The following is a 21,320-nucleotide window of genomic DNA, read 5'->3' on the forward strand; positions in this document are numbered from 1 at the left end:
GATGTGCAAGACTCCAGTTCATTGTCATGTCTATGACATCATCAACTTGCCAATGTGCCGGAGTCCTCTGAACATCTGCAGAGAACTCGGTGCTGCCTGAGAACATTCCCAGCTGGCTCTGCCATGATGCAAACACAATAACGGGTTTGCCCGTATTTTGGTCCAGAAACAATTCTTCTGCAGCTGGATTCCAACCTGGATTCATGCTGAGTAGGACTAGAGAGCATCTGTCATGAATTATTAACCCTGCATTTTTCTTCTGTTATTCCTCACCATACTTCAAACGAAAACTCGAAGTCTACCTGGGTCCTTATGCTGTGGTGGGTATTTTCAGCCCTTCTACAGAGGGTAAATTTGAATACTCATGATTGCTACTTTTAATGCTTGGATTAGATGTGGCAAAAGAGTATATTAATGGAGTTTAGTATCTCTTGGCAGCTGTGAAAATGGTGTCTCACAACTTTACCTGGTCATATTGATTTTAAGACAGTGTGAATCTCAGAGTAAAGAAGGGCATTGATTTGACAGATGTGAACAGAAAATAAAGAGAGCTCAGTCACAAAAGGCCAATGCAACTTTGCTTTTTTGGATGGAAGCAAAGTGCAAGGTGAATTTAGACCAAGTGTGTGGTGGGGATGACATCCTTGAAATTTTCTGTTTAAAAAAATCTTAAGATGAGAGATGTGCAGAGGCTCAATATTTGACCATGATTCAAGGCCTTCATTCTCAGTAGGGCTTGTGCTCTTCTTTGCTAATGATAAAGTGTTACTCAACGAGCTGGGTCTCTCGCTCTACCTGCACATGAGCAGGGCAGGAGCCCTGGGCAGCCAGATTGGCCACCAACACAATTGCCGGCTCCGTGACGGAGCTGGCGGGGGCTGAGGAGTTCGGGGGCCGTGTGGCCCCTGGAAGCTCCAGTATGCCCTGTGCGAGTGCGCAGGGCATACTGGAGAGACCCCTGGAGCCGGGAGGCAGCTTTTCACCTCCCCTCCAGGGGTCTACTCATGAGTAGCTACGGTGTGGAGCAGCGGATCAGAAAAACCAGGTTTGCGGAGCGGAAAACCAGAAAAAGTGCGGAGCAGAAAAACCTGATCCACGGCTTTTGCGCTTGCTCCGCAAACCCAGTTTAAGGGGAGGGGTACTTAGGCGGGTTAACCACCGGGAGGCAACCAGGCTTGGCTGCGAGCCCGGTGGCTCCCACGATAATCTGAAATCGGGCTAGGCTCCCCTAGCCAGGTTTTGGCTGATCGTGAGAACAGCATCAATATCTAGAGCCACCTAATGGCTCTAGACTGCCTTGGTCGGCCTGATGGATGATCTCCAACTGGCTATTGACAGCGGGAGTGTGACTCTGCTGATCCTTTTGGATCTCTCAACGGCTTTCAATACCATTGACCATGGTATCCTGCTAGGTCACTTGAAGGAGGTGGGATTGGGTGGCACTGTTTTACAGTAGTCCTGTTCCTACCTCTCTGACAGATTCCAGATGGTGTCACTTGGAGACTGTTGCTCTGAAAAGCGAGAGCTAAAGTGTGGGGTTCCACAAAGCTCCATACTGTCTCCAGTGCTTTTTAACATCTACATGAAACCGCTGGGAGTGACTGTCAGGAAGTTTGATCTGGGATGATATCAATATGCTGATGACACCCAGATCTATTTCTCCATACCAACTTCATCAGGAAATGGCATGACACACACACACCCATAAGTATTTGTCTGGAGGCAATATTGAGCTGGATGAGGGATAACAGGCTAGAGTAGAATCCAAACAAGATGGAGCTACTGTCTGTAGGGAGTTGGGATCTGAGAGATGATTTAAATCTGCCAGTTCTGGATGGGGTTACACTCCCCTAAAACATCAGGTTCGTAGTGGAGCAGTGCTCCTGGATCCCAAACTCTTCCTGGTTTCTCATGTTGTGACTGTGGCAAGGAGTGCTTTCTATCACCTTCAGCTGATACACCAGATATGTCCATTTCTGGAGACAAACGACCTTAAAATGGAGAAACATATGCTGGTAACATCTAGGCTTGACTACTGTGATGCACTCTACGTGGGGCTGCCTTTGTACATAGTTTGGAAAATACAATTGGTACAGAATGTGGCAGCCAGATTGGTCTCTGGGTTTACCAGAAGGGACCATATAACACTGAAGCTAAAAGAACTGCACTGGCTGCCGATATGTTTCCCAACGAAATATAAAGTACTGGTTATTACCTATAAAGCCCTTTATAGGTTATTACCTATAAAGCCCTAAGCCCTTGGCTTAGGTCCAAGGTATTTAAGAAAGCGCCTTCTCTGTCATGAACCCTGTCATCTATTAAGATCATCTGGAGAAGTCCAGCTGTGGTTGTCACCAACTCGTTTGGTGGTGCCTCTGGACTGGGCCTTCTCTCTGGCTGCCCTAGGGATTTGAAATGCACTCCCTGATGAAATAGAGCATCTCCTTCTCTGTTTGTTTTTAGGAGGACCCCGAAGACATACCTATTCAAATTTTAAATTTTAATGTGTGTTTTTATCTATAATGGTTTTAAAAAATCTTTTAATGGATTTTAAATATTTTATATTATGTTTCAATTCTGTAAACCACCTAGAGATTTCTATACTAGGTGGTATATATATTTAATAAACAAACAAACAAACAAACAAACAATGGTGCAGCAGGGAAATGACTTGACTAGCAAGCCAGAGGTGGCCAGTTCGAACCCCCGCTGGTATGTTTCTCAGACTATGGGAAACACGTATACCGGGCAACAGCAATATAGGAAGATGCTGAAAGGCTTCATCTCATACTGCACGGGAGATGGCAATGGTAAACCCATCCTGTATTCTACCAAAGACAATCACAGGGCTCTGTGGTCGCCAGGAGTCAACACCGACTCGATGGCACACTTTACCTTCACCCAATATCTATCCCTAAAAATATGCCAGCAAAATTCACAAAACCTGCCATTCAAGTCAAATATTGTGTTCTGATGATTCAAAATCCTGATGCAAATATTTATTTTTGAAATAACTTTTCAGACTGAATCATCTCCTGAAATCCCGCCATATCTTGCAGTTTCTGGTGAGACCCCGATTTGAGCAAGATACCCATGCTCAATAGCAATAAAGTTGTTGTGGTGCCCAAACACTACAAACCCCATTGTGCAGTGTAACGGATTGGGCATATATTGCCACTGTTTCTGCAGATTTAAGACTACACACCTCAGGATACTTTGCAGCATTGTGTATGGCCCTCCTGCAATGTGAACAATAAGGAAAAATCAAAGCAATAGGAGTGAAAAACTAGAACTCACTAACATTTGATTTCCTGCCGAAATGTGCTGCATGGGGCTTGGGAAACAGAACAAAATATGGAATCCCTTCAGGAGGTTTCAAGCATAATGGGGTCAGTGCTAAAAAAAAAACCCCACCAAAAAAACAACACCCCCCTCAAACCAACAAAGTCTCTATGCAATACTACATCAACTAATTATAATGGCAGGGATGTGTTACAATCAGTCTTGGATTTGGGCTAGTGTGCTGCATCCTCTTAATGATGATGAGGAAGTGGGCAGTGTACTTACACAATTCACTGATCATTAGGTTTGCCATCCTTTTCTGGCAGGAATCTTGTGTCTTTAACAGCTGTATGACAGGCAGAAATGTCCCAGCTTGTCCCATCAATGCATCTTCTTGCAAGGAAAATCTGCATTTGCTCATTCCTCCCTCTCATTTAGCTGTTAAAGGCCCAAGAGCTCAATGAGAAGAGAGAAACAAACAATGACCACTCCACTGGATTATACAAAGCAGAGAGATAGCAAATGTTTTTAAGGAAAAGATAATCAGATCAATCTATCATATTTACAGACTGTCTGGTATGTGTATCCCCAGGGTGTATGTGGATTTAAAAATACCACAACCATAAAAACAGAATAAAAACAATTAAAACAGTTTTACAGACTACAATGGAAACAGGTGTTTGTTTTTTTTAAAAAAATTATAACCAAAATGCCTGAGAAGACAGGTGCGTCTTAGGGCCCTTTTAAAGCCAGCCAGAGATAGAGAAACTCTTATTTTGACAGGGAGCTCATTCCAAAGCCCTGGGGCAGCCCTAGAGAAGGCCTGGCCCTGAGTTGCCCCCAAAGGAGCTGGTGGCAACTGTAACCAGACTTCCCCAGATGATCTTAATAAGCAGCAGAGAGCATGACAAAGAAGGCACTCCCTTAAATTCCCTGGACTCAAGCTGTTAACCACTTTAAGGAATTGCTAACAATGAAGTGAAATCCAGCAAAGGGAAATGTGAAGTCTATATGCAGGAAAAGTTCCAAATTAATCCTGATGAGATTACAGTAGCGTTGCTACAAATATTGAATATAAATTTATGACTCTTTATGAGAGGCAGCATGTATTTCCCAAGCCCCCCCCCCACTCCCACCAGTGCTGAGAGGTTGAAGGAATTGAGAATTATGAGAAAGCAAGAATTTGCAAATCCATCCAGGAAAAGTGGGACAGTTTTAAAGAATGAAAGCAATGTCTGGAGTGTGTTCAGTGGAACATACTCCACACATTGCTGTCATTCTTTAAAACTGTCCCACTTTTCCTGCCTATTTGCCCACTAGAAATGATATGCTACTACAAGCTGAATAAAAATAATCCCATTTAGGCTGCATTAACTGAAGTCCTATGTCAAAACCTTGAAGGTCCCCTTTATTCACTGGGTAGATTCCATTTATCATATTTCATATATAACAAGCCAACCAAGAAGCAAGGAGATTCTCAGCACTTGAAACATTCTGAGCTCATTCCATCAGAACAACCAGTTTGGCTGATTGTTTCAACGGAATGTTCCAGGGATTTGCATTCCGTTCTGAGCTCAGAATGAAATGCAAATCCTGTTCTGTGCACATCTCTACTCTGCAACTCTCAGTCACCCTGACCCTCACTGTCCTCAGTTCTGCAAGTCACCCAGCAAGTCCTTTCGAGAATTAAAAGGAATTCATAGGAGAGACTTCATGACCATCATAATAGGTCCAGAAACCAAATTATGCAAGGAAAGGATAAAAGAATGTTTACCACATCCATTAGAAATAAGAAAACACATTTTTTTTAAAAAGGCAAATAATTTGACTGAAGTGAATGTTACTGAAACTAAAAGAAAATACTAGCTGAGATTAATTGCATTTTGAAAGTCAAAATCTAATTCTACAATTCTAAATTTTAAAATCCATACGTTACATGCAAATGCGAAAGCAAAGAAATTTGGGGTTTTCCTCCTCCAAATTTGCTTCAGACTCTTGTGCTAACCAGGACTATATTTGCAACAAGCTGTTTATCGGAGATTCGAGCTGTAGCAAATAGGCCCCCACAAGATTTCATGAAAATCAGTAATGTATCCTCCCTGCATTCATTAGACTCACATTCAACTTGTTTATGCCTTGCTGCTCTTTTGTAATATACTGTCTTCTCCTTGGTGCTGTGTGGCCAACACTGTGATACCATTTCAGGGCTATACTGAGGAACTTATTGCTTCTTGGAAAATAGATTTTTGGAACTATAACAAATATGATGGAAGAGCTCAAATTTAGTATTTCCCAATAGATTCCCACTTTTCCCAAACCTCTTTCTAGAAACCTCCACTTCTCATATAATTAGATAAGAGTTGGCATTACTAATGCAAAAGGACTTCCTTTAATGTATCCCTCTTCTGCTGATTCTCTCTCCATGCTTTCTGTTGTAGCAGGTGAAAAACTTCTCACTAGACTATATATGGCCAGTGAAATGTTCCCAGTGAGGAGTGTAATTTCTCATCTCTTTCTTTCCCCAAAGAAAATACTTCCCAGTTGGGGGTTTTGTTTGTTTTGCTTCAAGCCCTCCCCCCCCGCACCACAAGAACCTGTTGGACTGGATAGCAAGATTAGACAAATAGATGATGTGCGTATCATGCATTATATATCATAACAAACCTAAGTAGTTGGGTGCCTTATACATTTGGAAGCAAGACAGGGCCACACCAAAGTAAAGGAGTGTTGCCGACTTGGTTGGAGGACTCCCTAGGTATGCAGAAATAAACAAATTTGTAAATCAAAAGAAAAAGTGAAGGGAAAAAACTGTGGTCAGTCAGAGAATGCCAAATACAAATGCTTGTATTTGGGCTGGTGTGGTGGGGTGGGGGACCAAATTCAACCCTGATGGGTGGAGTGGGGAGGATTCTGCTTAAGCCCCTAACAGTTCATAGTATGCTGAGGTAGGCATTAGGTTTGGGCAGATGCAACATTTTGTTGCAGGACCCACTTTGACATTATCACAAGATCTGAAAATCCTAAGAAGTACTGCCGTTTTTGACTACATCTTTTCTGTGACTTATACTTCCAACGCTAATATTAGGTTGCTTTATGTTAACTATAGGGACGTGCAGCGCTCCTCTCAAACCTAATTTGATCACATTTGTGCATGCAAATGGAGACCAATTTGTGCACGGTGTAGGTCTTCTCTTCAGCTGTGTTGATTGAATGTGCAAGATTAAAATTACGGGATAACTTCCTATATCCCATGAATTTTAACATTTTCTGAGGTTTCCCCTCCTGAGACCTTAAAAGCCCAAGGATCCAGGTAATGTAATCTTTACACTCACATCCCCATGCCATTAGCTGACAATTATATGGAATAGGGACCTTTTAAGATGGTCCCACTGCAGATACCGTAAAACAAAGCACTAATGTTTTATTGAGAACAATTCAATTCAAGTACACAATGAAGTGGTCAATTTCCTACAGTCCGTTAGTGCCCAGTTGTAAGGAAAAGGCTGGTTCTGATATAAACATTTCCCCCCATGGGAAAACATGTGAGAAAGGCCACATCGGAATACAAAATCCACACAGATTTAGCAAAAAAAAATGTTTGTAGGGTAGATACTAGATGAGAACATCTAGTTGTCATATCACACAAAAATCCTCCTATCACACCTAATAGGCTGGCATATATTATTATTGCATAGAGATGATCCAGCAGTTTTTCAGCAGTAGACACGACCACTAAGCTTCCTCTCTGACCACCTTTGAAACTGGCCCCTTGGTATACAGAAGTTCTACAGGAGTTGAAGCAGCAAGGCATTCAACTGGAGGGCAAGTGGAGAAATACTCGATTCAAATCCAACAGATTAAGTCAGAGCACTTGAAGACCTATGCTCTGGCAATATGTGTAGCAAAAATGTGATTTTCCCCCTGCTCGTATTGTATCCACAAGCTCACTTCATCCAGTGGAGTTGTTCAGGGTTGTGAGTGGGTTCATACATGCTCCTCCTTCCCTGAATCAGAATTTGGAATAATCAATTACTAGAGATCTGTGAACAGGTTTGATCCCAAACAGGTGTTGGAATTTTTTTTTTATGTATCCCCTCCAGGTCAGCTTCTCCGAGGCTGCAGGGGGTCTCTGGAGGTTCCCTCTCCCCCTCCATCCACCATTATGTTTCAAATCACCCAGTTCAGGTGGTCTTTGGACCGTTCTGGGCCTCACCCCCGTCTTGAGAGCCAATTTGGAGGCCACCGCATATGCCCAATGGGCCTCTGCATGGCCTGGCCTTAAATTAAAAAAGAAATGTTTGTGGAACCCACCCACCCCTGGACTGAACTGAATTGGGGAGGTTCATGGAGATGCCAGACCGAACTGGCCTAGTCCAATTCAGGTCCATTTTGGACCCTAACCAAACTGGACCAGCCGGTTTCATGCATACCCCTATCAATTACCTGCTGTGACATTTTTAATGCATTCTTTGTGGACAAAATTTCTCGTATTGAGATGCAGATTCCACAATTATTGAAGTGCCTGATGCGGCGGTATCAAGCAACTCCTCTTATGTGGTTAGGCTGGATCAGTTCCAGTTTGTGACTCTTGAGGAGGTGGACAAGCTGCTTGGAGTGGTACGGCCTACCACCAGTTCTCTTGACCCTTGTCCAACAAGGCTTATATTACCTGGCAGGTGGGTTGTTGTAGAAGGCCTGGTAGAGATGATAAATGCTTCTCTGAGGGATGGTAGGATGTCTCCTTTACTTATGGAGGCAATCATTAGACCTCTTCTGAAGAAGCCTGCATTGTATCCCTCAGAGTTAAGCAACTATAGGCCTGTCTCCAACCTTCCGTGGCTCCAACCTTCCCCAGAGAGGGAAGTTTGGGGAAGTTTATAAATTGCATAGACAGACAGACAGTCAGACAGATAGAGATGATCAGACATTATCCAAGTTTGCACTGGATGGTCCATTAATAATAGGCTTCTTCAGTTATTTCATAATTGAGTCCACTGTCCATGGGAACAGGGGAAACAGGAGTGTTTGTCTCCAGACAGAGGCAAGTGTTGAAGCCCGGGATAACAGGGGCATGGCTATGGAGCACATTGACACTGGAGAGGGGTCATTCTCCTGTGCTCCTTGTACAGTGTACTCTGTTATCAAATGACTGAAAACAGCTGATGTGAGAGAGTACTAGTGCACGGTGCACGAGCGCAGACATATTTATTAACTTCATAGATATCACAATCTTAATATACATTGTGCTTTCCCAGGAGACCTTCTTCCTAAAAGGCTTACCACCTTTGACAGCGAAGAGCCTAAAAATAGGAGCTACATTCCCCACTAGCATTTTCCTCTTAGCCTGATTGAATGCACATACTCAGCAGTCACCGTCTGAATTCCTCCGTGGCCAAGACATAGAACTATCTCCCTAATTTTATATCCAAGTTGGTTTTGTGTTTGAACTGTGGAGCAAAGGACATGTGTTGTGCCTCAGTTAGTTTGTGAATAGTCAAAAAGCTATGTCCTCTTCCTTCCTTCCTTTCTTCCTTTCTTCCTTTCTTTCTATGCACTCTGGCCCAGATCTGTGGGTTTGTGGTGAATTATCAAGAAGATGTATGGATCCTTTGGGGGTTGTGTAGTCCCTCCACCGCCAAATGCACTCTGGCCCAGACCTGTGGGTTTGTGATGACATGGAGATGATACTTATGCTGCACCCCCCTCCCCCGCCCTGGTAAGCTCATTAGGTACAGGGTCCAAAATTACCTAGCTGCCCCTCTGCCCACATCTTCCACTGGGGCAGCAAGGAAGGTAAGTGGGAAGGTGGGTGGGGAGGGGATTTAGAGGTGTGTTAGAAATAGACCAGAAGGTAGGACCTTTTCCATCTCAGATTAAAATGGAAGCCAAAGAAGAAATTTCATGACTGCTGTAATGCTCACCTTGAATTTGAGCAGAGCACAATAAGTCACGGAAGGCTGTGGTGATGGTGGTTGTGACCTCCCCCTTTCCCTTCTCCCTCCTTCTTCCCTCCACTCTCTTTTTATTTTGGCCTACAGCAAGGATGCCCTCTGTGCCAACTGAAAATGCAGCTGCAGCTCTTAGGGTCATATTTTTGGGTGACACAGAGGACTTTCTAGGGAAGGGGAGGTAATCAAAAATGGCCATTTCACCACTGCACTGGTGCAGTTAGTTGCGAAGTTCTGTTAAGCTGCTCTCTTTCTGTACCAGTGGACACTTGCTCTGTATGTCAGCCAGTAACTTTTGAAAAAGAATATAAGGCCAGCACTGAGATGGCTTTAAAAATAGTTGATTTGAGGAAAGGTATATATGTATATTTGAGACTTATATGTATATTTGAGGGACTGAACTTGGAAATTTTTGAATACAGAACATTTCACTGAGCTATGGCAGCTCCTTACCTTTACTGTCTTTAATCTTGCCATGTTTCTAGCTCCTATTCATCAGGAGTAGCCATTGTTTAATCCAGCCTTTGTCTCCTGTCCTCCTTCCTAGGTCAAATGCAGAATGAAAATGCAGAGTTCTGGTTTGGTTCACCTTTTCAGCTAGTATGGCCAATTGTATTGCAGTCATCTATTTTCACCCCTCCCTCCCAGCATGGGAGGGAGGGGTGAAATGTGATGAAAAGCTAGCTAATGTCAACCTCTTTTTGTCTGTTCATTGTTAGAACATTGTGCACTCGCTAATTAAGCTGCAGTAGCAAAGGCATTAGAGCCACAAAAGCATGAAATCAAAGGCAGCTATTGGAAAGTGCATGCTGTTTTAATTGAAATTCAATGTGTATTTGGCATAGTGCAGTGTGTTTAAACTGATGGGAAAGTATGCATGGTTTTGTTTTAAATATTCACAAAATCACAGGTGTTAAAGAGATGTCAGCGTGCTGGGTTAAGCACGAAAATGTTGGGAAATGCAAAAGGGTGTCTTAAATTTACTTTGCTGGAACAATCCTTTGTGTCTTAAATATTTCCCTTTCCTCTACTCTAACTCCAATCCACTTTTCTGCTCACAAAATGAAACTATGACACAATGCTATTATTTATCACATTTGTATCCTTCCTCCAAAGAACTCAGGGTAGCATACAAGGGGTCACCCCATTTATCATCACACAGCCCAGGAAGGAAGGCTAGACTAAGAGGCCTCATTCACACATAATGTGAAACCGGAGTTTGCAAAACCCGTGGTTATTTTTGTAACCATGAATCGCATCACAGATGTTCATCCAACTGTGGTTCAGCAACTTCCAGAAACTGCAGGTTACTTTTGCCATGAAAACACGGTTTACGCATTCAGACTACAGGAATTCCAACCTCTGCCCCTTTTAACTGTGGTTTTGTGTTACGTGCGAATGGGGCCAAAGACAATGACCTGTCCATAGTCATTCACTGGAAAGAGAGAGTTTTGAACTCAGGTCTTCCTGGTCCAGCCCAAGATTCCATTCACTGCACCAGGCCCGAGTCAGGCCCGAGCTGTATTGAGGTCCCAGAGATTGGAGTTCACAAATTAGCTTGCACTGACTAAACATGGAAAATGAGGTAAGGCAGATCCTGATCTGGCTGATTCTGTGCAGGCTTCCATGATTATCCTGCTTTCCCACAAGCAGTATTTCTTTCTTCTGTTATATTTTTCTGGTTCATGGGCACAACCACTCCTATTTTTTATGCAAATCTATTTTTTAAATAATTCAATTTGACACCTCATTTATCACATTGTGGCCCTAGTAAGATCCTAAAAGTTCAAAGTGGCTTACCACTTTCCCCCCTAAACATTAGTAGCCTGTTCCCATTCAGCTCAAAGTAAAAAAAAAAAAGAAAGAAAGAAAGAAAAAGAAAAGAAAAAAGAACTCAGTCCCCAAGTGTGTTGGTGATGAAAGGGCCTCTATGACTCTGCTCAGGAGGTAAATAGATATTAATTTACAATTCCTAGACTGTTGTTTCTCCAGCACCTGCATCAACAGACAATGACAGCTATAGGGAAAAGGTGCTTAGTGGGCTGTGCTTGGTGGGACCAGAGCTCAGTCCCAAGGATGATAGAGTCCCTGAGGTTCTGCACCTGAGGGAGGTAGAAACCTATTCACAGGTCCTGGAATATTCTTTCTCTGCATATGAGCCCTACACTGATATTAAGTCCATGGAGCACCATCATGTGAATAAGACAATTTGGAGTCCACTTGCAGTCCCCCTGGACCAACACACTCTGGTGACTCCAAGTATCCACCCCATTTCATCTCCCCTTCCCTTCACCAACTGGCCCTCCTGAACTTTATAACAAATTAAAAGGGCTATTGATTCAGTGGCCTCATTCACATATAATGCCAAACCAGAGTTTAATGGGGCAGAGGTAGGAATCACCCCAAGCGACCTGTGATTTCCCTTGCCAAACTCCAATTTGAACCTTCAGTTTCTAATGAATTCCGCCACTCCAACCTGAGGCTTGCGGGTGGCAGCATTACCTCTGAATACAGATGCCCTCATGACTGGGGTTTTGTGCTGTTTCTGGAACTGAAACCATAGACAGGGTGGCCCAGACCCACCCAGGAACACGCCTGCTCCATGCCTGCCATTCTCGATGGCCACCTCTCCGAGCACTTGCCCTGCTCCCTGTCTCCGAGGTACTCAAGCTTTTTCCTGGCAAAAAGGATGCCGCCACATCCCATCCCAAGCTTCTAAGTCTGTCAAATGGCAAAGTCACATGGGGGGATGCCCTCTTCCCACTGTGTCCCTTGTTCCCCCCTCTGGCACACAGAAGAAAGAGGGGATGGAATGGCAAGATGGGAACTATGTGACTTGTTCACCAAAAATAAATTGAAGAAGAAGTATGTTCACAAGCACATGCAATACCGCTGGCAGCATGAATTGTGCAGCCCAGTAGAATTCTCTAATGGCTCTGCCCGGTTTTTTGTACAATAAAATTTGGGAAGCGGGGCCCAGCCCCTTCCCCTTGGATTAACTTATGAGGTCCCTAGCCTTATTCATGATAAGAACCATCCAGCAGGAGCAGCATTGTCTCCAGTCAAAGGAGAGGTTGCTCCTAGATGAGTATGGATGGATGGATGCTCATGAGAATGGAAGAACATGTAGAGACCCACTCACAACTCATGAGAAGAACCATCCAGGGGTACATGGGGATCAGGCAGAATCACTAATAATGTGTGATGTTCTCCCAAGGACCACTTTCTCATGAGAGTGAAAGGCCATGGAGACAAACATGCAGGCAGACAGCAGATGATGCCCAGCTTGGTGATGATGCCCAGCTTGATGCCCACAAGCAAGCCATGGGGATGGGTATCCCTGCAATACCTCTCTCTGTCTTGGTGACTGCCATGAAGAAGCAACCAGACTGGCTGCCCATTGGACCCATTGGATTCTGCCAGTCCAGCCACCCAATGGAACATATCCATGTATATTTTTGCCTGGCACAGTGACCCTATTCTCCTGGGATTGCTGATAATCGGGGCTCACCTCTCCCATGATTCCCCATAGTGGCTGATCTGCATATGCCACAACATAGGTCCAAACCCAGTAAATTTGAACAAGAGTGAAGATCTGTCTGTAGTCTCTGGTCCCAGTGTTTCCCTAATCTGCCCACCCTGTACTGCCTGCACACATGGCAAATTCTCCTTTGGTTGTATGAAAGGGTTGCCTGGAGAGGAAGGGATCATTGTTGATTAGAGGCTGGGTTAATTAGAATTTTAGCCAGCGTTTGGTTAGCTATGCTAGACGCATGGCTAAGGATAAATTTAACTCTAATTGGCTTGATTTCCTTATTACTAACTGATAGTAATTGTTCTAACTGGCAGAAGTGTATTGAAGGTAAATTGTTTTCATGTGGCCTCTCTGGCAAGATCCTCGGTGGTCCCCTCTCCCCTCATCTTTCATGAGGTTTGGGAGCGCCATTTCTACTCTTTATATAGGCGGGTTGATTCTTCAAACTATAGTTTGGACATAGATATTTCTTCCCTCCCTAGCTGGCCCCCTATAACTTGCGCAGAAATTGAAGAGCTGATAAAATTAGTCAAACCTGCTAAAGCCCCGGACAGGGATTGTATTAATATTGAGATCAAAATCTGGATTGGTGGGCGCCTGTCCTGGCCTCCCTGTTCACATATATAGATAGTACTGCTAAAGTCCCCTCTGATTGGGGTGTAGCGATAATAGTTCCTATCTACAAAAAAGGGTGTCGAACTGATCCATCAAATTACCGACCTATAAGTTTATTAAGTATTATTTCAAAATTATATGCCAGACACCTTTTGGCTAAGCTTACCGACTGGGTGGAATCCCATAATGTTCTTGCCCCTGAACAGGCGGGCTTCCGCCAAGGGCGGTCCACTACGGAGCAAGCATTTATATTACAGCACTTAGTAGAGAAATACTCCAATAAGCCAGGCTCTGCCCTGTACACAGCTTTTATAGACCTGAAAGCCACTTTCGATGCAATCTCTAGAGAAAGACTATGGACAAAGCTGCATGAGTTATCTTTGGATAAGCGCTTGTTAGTGTTGATTTACAAGCTTCATGAGAACACCCACCTAAGAGTCCGCCTGAACACACAGGCCAAGTCTCGGCTGAAATTCCCACCTCCAGAGGGGTAAGGCAGGGCTGTATTTTGGCCCCCATTTTATTTAATATATATATATCAACTCTATTATTTCTATCATGAGCGTTCCCTCGATTAACGCCCCCCCCCAAAACTGGCACATAAACATCTTGCCATTTTGTTGTATGCCGATGATATGTTCCTTATATCCCTGACACCAATAGGATTGAGACGGGCCCTTTCATTGCTCAGCTCCTACTGTGCTGAAGAGCTCATCGAAGTCAATCATCAAAAAACTAAAGTGTTAGTTTTTGCCAAGCGCCCCAAACGCCATACATGGCGAATGACTGGACATTACTTGGAACAAGTTAAAATATTTAAGTACCTGGGTGTGGTCTTCCACTTCATGGGCCAGCGCCAGGCACATCTAAATTATATTGTGCAGAACGCCCAAGCCTCAGCCCACCTAATTAGATCTTTTTATTTTACAAAGGGGGCTCTTTGTATTCCAGCCGCTCTCAAATTATTTCTCACCAAGGTCTACCCTTTATTATTATATGGTGCTTAGTTGGGCCCTTTTGGTAATTTCGCCACACTGGAAGCTATTCAGACAAAGTTTATTAGATCTATATTGCAGCTCTACTGTTAGCATTTTAGAATTTAGTTCTTCTTTTCCTTTATGCTTATGTTTTATTATGATTGACTGTACTGCTGTGTTATAGCAGGGGCCCCACACAAGCAAAGGCTCCATTATTTGGATGGCCTACCTCATGATAGCGCAGTCCGATGGAGGTCTGAAGGTCTTGCCGCCTCTGGTCCTCCCCAGTTGACTGGCCCTTTCATGAGGACAGCATGGATAACAAGCCAACAGCGGGGCAGGAGTGTGGTTTAGTGTCCATGGACTGCTTAGCTAGGGTCAGCCATAGCAAAAACATCTTGGTCACAGTGGACCAGAACCAAGGATCCTTTTCCTTCCCTCATATACATATTCCCTTCTAGAAACTCATCATGATCCCTTCCCGGAGTAATAGAAAAAGAGTGCCTGTTGGCATCTCCCTGTTGCCAGCAATTGTACTTGTGCAAAACTATTTTGGTGTGGGGTTCTTACGAGCATGGAGGTGCAATTGCTGTCACAAGAAGGGCTTGCATGCCATTTAAAGGGATTTAAAAGCCCGTTCTCTGACAAGGGCAGGTGATCCATTCCAAAAAGGCACAATAGCACTTGGCACCCCACTCCACCAAAGATCATGACAAATGGCTGCCACCCTGCAGATGTTCTGATGCCTTGCTCACAATCTGGTGACATGAGTGCTACAGAGTATGCTGTGCTGCGGCTTCAGTGAACAAGGAAGAGGGAGTGGCTCCCATACCATGAAACCAAAGGCTTTCAGGCAGTGGTTGTACAAATGTCTGCTATGTGATTTACAATTACAAAAATTAACCAAGGGTTCAGCAAACTCAGGTTTCATGTTACGTGTGAATGTGGCCAGTCTGTCAGCTTTCAAAATAAACTACAGTGTTAGTTTCCCTATTGATATGCATATGAATTCCACTTGTAATTTTCATACTTATGGTAAATCTTGTGAAGTTAGAGCAACAAAATGTGTTTCAGAAGCAAACAATATATTGTAACTCAATTAGCCCTATTTTGCTGCAATGAAATAAGTAGGTCAAAGAGTTAGAAACAACTAATATTTTCATTTTAATTTAATGTGTTGGCTTTTTTTAATTAAAGGCTTCTTATTTTGTAACTACGATAGCTTGCAAGATAAACTTAAATTTAATGTTGACATTAAGTTATTTTTTGTCTATTCAAAGCTAATGAAATTGCTAATCAAAATGGCTTCTAAACACGCTTCATTAATATTTATAATAGCAGGGAATTGAGAAAGCAAATATTGTCTGCCAAAGTATGCCTAGCTACAATGCACAACTGTGACATACAGAATAAGGACTTAGTAGTCTAAGATGACATTTAGAATTGTGCATGTTTTACATCATTAATATAGCAACAGATTGTCTGAGAAGCTAGAGGATGTATTAGGTGCTCCAAAAAAGACAGTCTAATCCAGCCCAACCTTAGAGCAATTCACACTATCTGTTCCTCACCTGGGTAGAAGATTGGGTGTGCAAGGTAGGAGAGAAGAGTGATCATGTAAGAGGCAGGAGCTGGGTCAGTTTTTCATTCACCTGCAGTAAAATGCTGGGCAGAGAATCTTGATAGGGTGCACCTGTGTCTCCAACATGATCACTCTCCCCTTCTCCCACCTTGCTTTTGGAGTTCACATGTGTAGCGGATTACCAAGCCTTTGTCTCAGAGCAAGCCCACATGAGGGGAAGAAAAATGCTGAATCATCTCCTCCATGCTTTCTGAACAAAGGCGTCTCCCCAAAATTTTCCAGTATCTTTGTAGGCTGCCACCACCACCCAAATTATCAACAGAGTTTGACCCCTGCTGGGCTTGGGTGGAATCCCAGGGAAACTCTTTCCTGTATTACTGGAAAAATACAAAAACCTTCCATGTGCAAACTTACACATGGTGAAAAAACTGGTAGAGTTGCTGAACATCTGAGAATGTGTTTTGCACCAGAAAAAAACCCTTTCCTGAATTAAAAATCCACTCAAAGAGGCATGTTAAAACTGAAATAAAAAGAAAGAAAAAACTTTATGCAAAATACTACAGCTTGCTTCTGTCTGAGGCTCTCTCAGGTTTTAGCTACAGGTAAAAGAAATACTCAGTAGGTTATAAGAATACTTCCAAAAAGCACCCCAGATGCTATTGGGGTGGTACACTTTAAAAATTGTGGTTACCCAGTTGCAATGAACATGGGTGTACGAAAATACAAAAGCACCTTTAAAAGTTTACAGAGTCTTTTGCAATGCCCTGTCTGGATGGGCACAGGCTCAGCTTTTCTTAGCTTAGTTGTGTTACAGGTACACAATAGAACAGGTTCAGGGATATACAGAGATATACACAAAAGAAAATAAAAGTCTAATGCAAAATCTGACTAAACAATTTTTCCCTAGACTAAACTTCCAGAAACCAAAAGCCCTGGCTTCTTTTGCCTTGAACTCACCAACCCTTGGATTGAGAATTCAAGCCACTGCAGTCCTATCTTCCAAGAATCACAGTCCTCCTTTTGCAGCCTTTTCAATGGCCAAACGTCTTGCTGCACCTGCAGCCCAGCTTTTTTCTAACAAAGGAACCTTCTCTTCCTCCTCATGGCTCCCTAGATCCCACCCACCTGGTATGCTGGTTGGCTGATCCCTGGAGTTGACCAGCCTGTCAGTCAGGACAGGGTTCACTTCCAGTTAGCTCTTTAAGGGAGAGGAGGGGTTGGTCAGTGACTGATCACTACACCCCCCTCCTTAAATTGAGACTGGTGGCTGGAAATGGTAGTTGACAGCTCCTGGCTCAACAGGGTTGAGAACACAACGTTTAATTTCCTAATTTAACTATCTAAACATACAAAACAGTAATAAACAATAACATGTCAACCTAACATTTGAATCTCTTGTCCTGTTGCCTCCACCCTCCCCAAGCATTCTTAGGTTCCAGTGGAGACTTCAAAAGGTCCCTGTGACAAGGCCCCCATCACAACCCCCCCTCCTCCTCTTCTTATGATGAACCCCCTGTAGCCAGTGGCTCTCCCCCATGGACTGCTTCTGGTTAAGTACCACGCCCGTATGAGGGACCTGGTATGGACCCAATAGCATCACCTCTGCCTCAGTGCCCCTCTCGGAAGCTTCAGTGAGTAGAGTGACAGTTCTTTTAAAGTCTGGGTCTTGGAGGATGGTTTATTTTATCATTATTATTTATTGAGGATTGCTTTCGATGCCTCAAAAGCAGCTTGACATTCCCTTCCCCCACATCTCCTCCTTGGGTTTGTTGGTCCTGGCTGGCCTGAGGAATGGCACCTGTTCTCCTGGATCAGATACATGCTCCCTGGTGGGTAGGCCAGGCCAGTCCTTCCACTTTGTTTGGGCCTCCTGCAGTTTGTGCTGAAGAAGGGACAGGGTCTCTTTAAGTGTGTTTTGGGGTTTCAATACATTTCCCCCTTCCCCTCCCACTGATGTCACATCTGTCCCCAAAACCCTCTGACATCTCTCCCATGGACTAGCTCAAAGGGAGAGTATCCTAGCCTTGGGTGTGGCACAGCTCGGTAGGCCTCCAACAGCTGTGGCAGCCCGAAGTCCCAGTCATTGGAACGTTCCTTAATGGACTTCTGGATTGTGGTCCCCAAAGTCCCTTGGGCCTCTCCCACTGATCCATTTGTGTCAGGTGCTTGCCAGACACAGGGGTGAGATGCTCCATTCCATTGGTGCTCCAATGCTTCTCCACCACCCCATGTATGAACTCAGCACCTGCCTCTGTCAGGACTTCCCCTGGCCAACCAATCCGGGCAAAAATGTCCAGCAGAGTCTGGCGTACTGTTTTTGCATCTTTCTGGCCCAAGGCAACCACCTCTAGCCACGTAGTGCCACAGTCCACTAGTCAATATATACAGTTTTCCCCTGGGAGTCTTGGTTTGGATAGGCCCCAGGATTTATTTATTTATTTAATTTTTACATTTATATCCCACTTTTCTTCCAAGGAGCTCTGGGTGGTGTACCTGGTTATGTTTATCCTCACAACAACCCTCTGAGGTAGGTTAGGCTGAGAGATACATGACTGGCCCAGAGTCACCCCGTGAGTTTCATGCTTGAATGGGGACTTGAACTCAGGTCTTCCAAGTCCTAGTCCAACACTCCAACCACTATGCTATGCTGGCTCCTCTATGCTATTCTGGCTTGTGATGTCTATTGTTACTGATTTTGATTTCTATATACAAAGGATGTCTATTGCCACTTTGTGAAAGGCTGTGCCTAGGCCAGACAAGGATTGTATAGGTGTCTGCCCTTTGTCCCAGCTTTTCTCCACCCCCTGGCAAACCTTACATAACTTCACATACTCAGTCACATCCTGGCCAAATCCAGTCCAGTAAATTGAAAAGGAGTGAAAGCAGCTGTAGTTAGTAAATGGCATAACAACAACAACAACAGCAGCAACAACAACAACAGCAGCAACAACAACAACAACAACAACAGCTAACTTCCTGACTAATGAATCATCAGTGCTACATGTTGGTGGTGCTGCTGAGTTCCAGACTAATGTTGTGGCACAAGCACTCTCAGGGGTGGGTTGTTGGTTTTTTTGACAGCTTTCCCTTCCCCCAGAAGCCTCCTCTTCCACCTGAAAATATAACCCTAAGGGCTGTGGAACCCACAGGGACATATGTCTGGGTGGCACAGAGGACTTATTTGAGAAGGAGAGGTAGTTAGATCCACCACCCTCCCCCGGTGCACGAGTGGTCAGAGAGCTGTGGGCCACCTCCAGCCTCAAAGGCAGAATGCCTCTGAGTACCAGTTGCAGGGGAGTAACAGCAGGAGAGAGGGCATGCCCTCAACTCCTGCCTGTGGCTTCCAGCGGCATCTGGTGGGCCACTGTGTGAAACAGGATGCTGGACTAGATGGGCCTTGGGCCTCATCCAGCAGGGCTGTTCTTTTGTTCTTATGTTCTTACGTTGAGTTCTGGAGCTACATTAGTCTGGAACTCTTCAGCAGCACAAACATATCTCATGAAGATCTGATGCTTCATTAGTCAGGATGTCAGGTAATAATAATAATAAATAGCTTCCAGTCTTTCCTCTCTCATGATCTTGATGTAAGGTTGCCATCCAGCTGGTATTTTATTGGTAAAATTGTGTTAAATCAGGTACCTGGTACTATATTCTTCTAGATTCCACCCTGGCTCTGAAGATTTCATTTTAGTTCCATCCCTTAACCTGCAGTATTCCTTCAGGCTTCACCCCTGTCCTGCCATCATCTGACCTAGTTTCACTTGCTTTAGCAGGTTCTCAGAGGGCCAGCATCAGAACTTTAGAAGTGCCTTGCAATTTCACCTGTCCATTATAAATGCATATATTTGTGTTTGAGGGTGCTTTTCACAGAGTTGCACCCACAGAAAGATGGAGAAAGACACCAAAGCTACAAATGTTTGCTTCTGTCTCAAAGTGGCACATTTCTTATTCTTTCTGAAAAGGAATGTATATCATCTCTCTAATATCTCCATTTGCTAGCTAAGACAATGGTCATTTGGCTGGGGCCAGATGACAAATTTGTTCTTGAGCATCATTGGTCTAGAAAGAGAAAGAGACTGATGATACAATCAGTAGACACTAAGTGGTTTGTATAGGTTCATCTCAGGCAGTGGACATCTGCTTTGTAGAGATCATGCTGAGGGAAAACTGAGATGGTTTCATATTTCATTTTAACAAATGATTATTAATTTTGTCCCAGTTTCCCCTTCATATGTTTTGTGAGCTGTTTTCTTTTCTTTTCCCAATGGTGTTTGTTCATGATGGGTGATATGATAGGTCCATTAGCCAAATAACTTATGGATCTCTTCTAGTGATGGAAAAAACTCTCCTTGGCATAGAAGAATGCCAAGGCTCTGGAATGGATTTGGGGAGAACAACAGATTTTTGAAAGAAAAACACAATACATAATTTTTAACCTGAGTCCAATCTGACGTTTGAGCTCCATGATAGTGATCTTGGGAGCCTGGGTGGCCTCCCCACCCACAGCCCACAGTAGGAGCATCTTCCCATGCAACACCACCTCCTGCTGCCTCTTCCCTTTCCAAAATTTACTTGGTGGTAGGGATGTGCATGGAACCAGTTTCGTACACTCCCGGGAGAGTGCGGGGGGGGGGGCGTGTTCTGTGTACATTCCTACTTGGTGGCAGTAGCAAGAACAGCTTGTGGCAGAACCCCCATCGGGCCCAGATCATCTTACACTCACCAGGAATGATGGAAAATGTGATCCCTGACATTGGCAGGAATAGCCATGATTGATAATGATGGATAATGATGACATTTCCAGGGGTTCATGGCCTAATGGAAGTCCTACTTCAAGCCTTCCCATTGCTGCCGCCAGTTAAGTTTATAAGAGGTGGAGAGAAAGGATGACAGTAGGGCAGTCTCACATTTCTGTCCAGCTCAAGCTGAACTCAAACTCCAGACCAGTTCAGGCTCAATTCAGAATTGACTTCGAGAAAGGTTTCTCAAACTGGAGAAGCTCATTTACACACACACACACACACACACACACACACACACACACACACACACACCCCTTTCTCCCCATCACTATTCTCATTTCAAGACTGTGGAAATTCAAAGCTGCTTCAATATGTGGAAATTTTGTTTGCCACAACTACAATAATCATGTACTGGTGCTACACTCATCATGTACTGGTACTGGTCACAATAAACACACAAAGAGGCTGTTCTCACACACAACCTAACCCAGGCAAGGGACGGCCAGCCTGGGTTAGGCTGTGCGTAGGAACTGCCAGGATCGGGCCTGATCCTGGTGGGCCAGTACCTTCTAACGCGGCTTTTTAGCCCAGCTGCCAGCCAAGGATAAGGGAGTGAGTGCTACCGTAACCTGGGCTACT

At 44.1% G+C, this 21,320-nt stretch overlaps 1 long non-coding RNA gene across 2 annotated transcripts in view; it reads right to left on the bottom strand.

Annotated features, from left to right (window-relative positions):
- LOC128340981 (uncharacterized) overlaps positions 1-21,320 on the bottom strand; it is an 87,339-nt gene that overhangs the window by 58,659 nt on the left and 7,360 nt on the right. For both annotated transcript variants that reach the window (XR_008314123.1, XR_008314125.1), the window contains exon 2: positions 9,684-9,773. This is a non-coding gene — a long non-coding RNA (uncharacterized LOC128340981). The remainder of the gene's footprint in view (positions 1-9,683; positions 9,774-21,320) is intronic.

This window comes from Hemicordylus capensis, chromosome 1, assembly GCF_027244095.1.
Source record: "Hemicordylus capensis ecotype Gifberg chromosome 1, rHemCap1.1.pri, whole genome shotgun sequence".
Taxonomy (NCBI): domain Eukaryota; kingdom Metazoa; phylum Chordata; class Lepidosauria; order Squamata; family Cordylidae; genus Hemicordylus; species Hemicordylus capensis.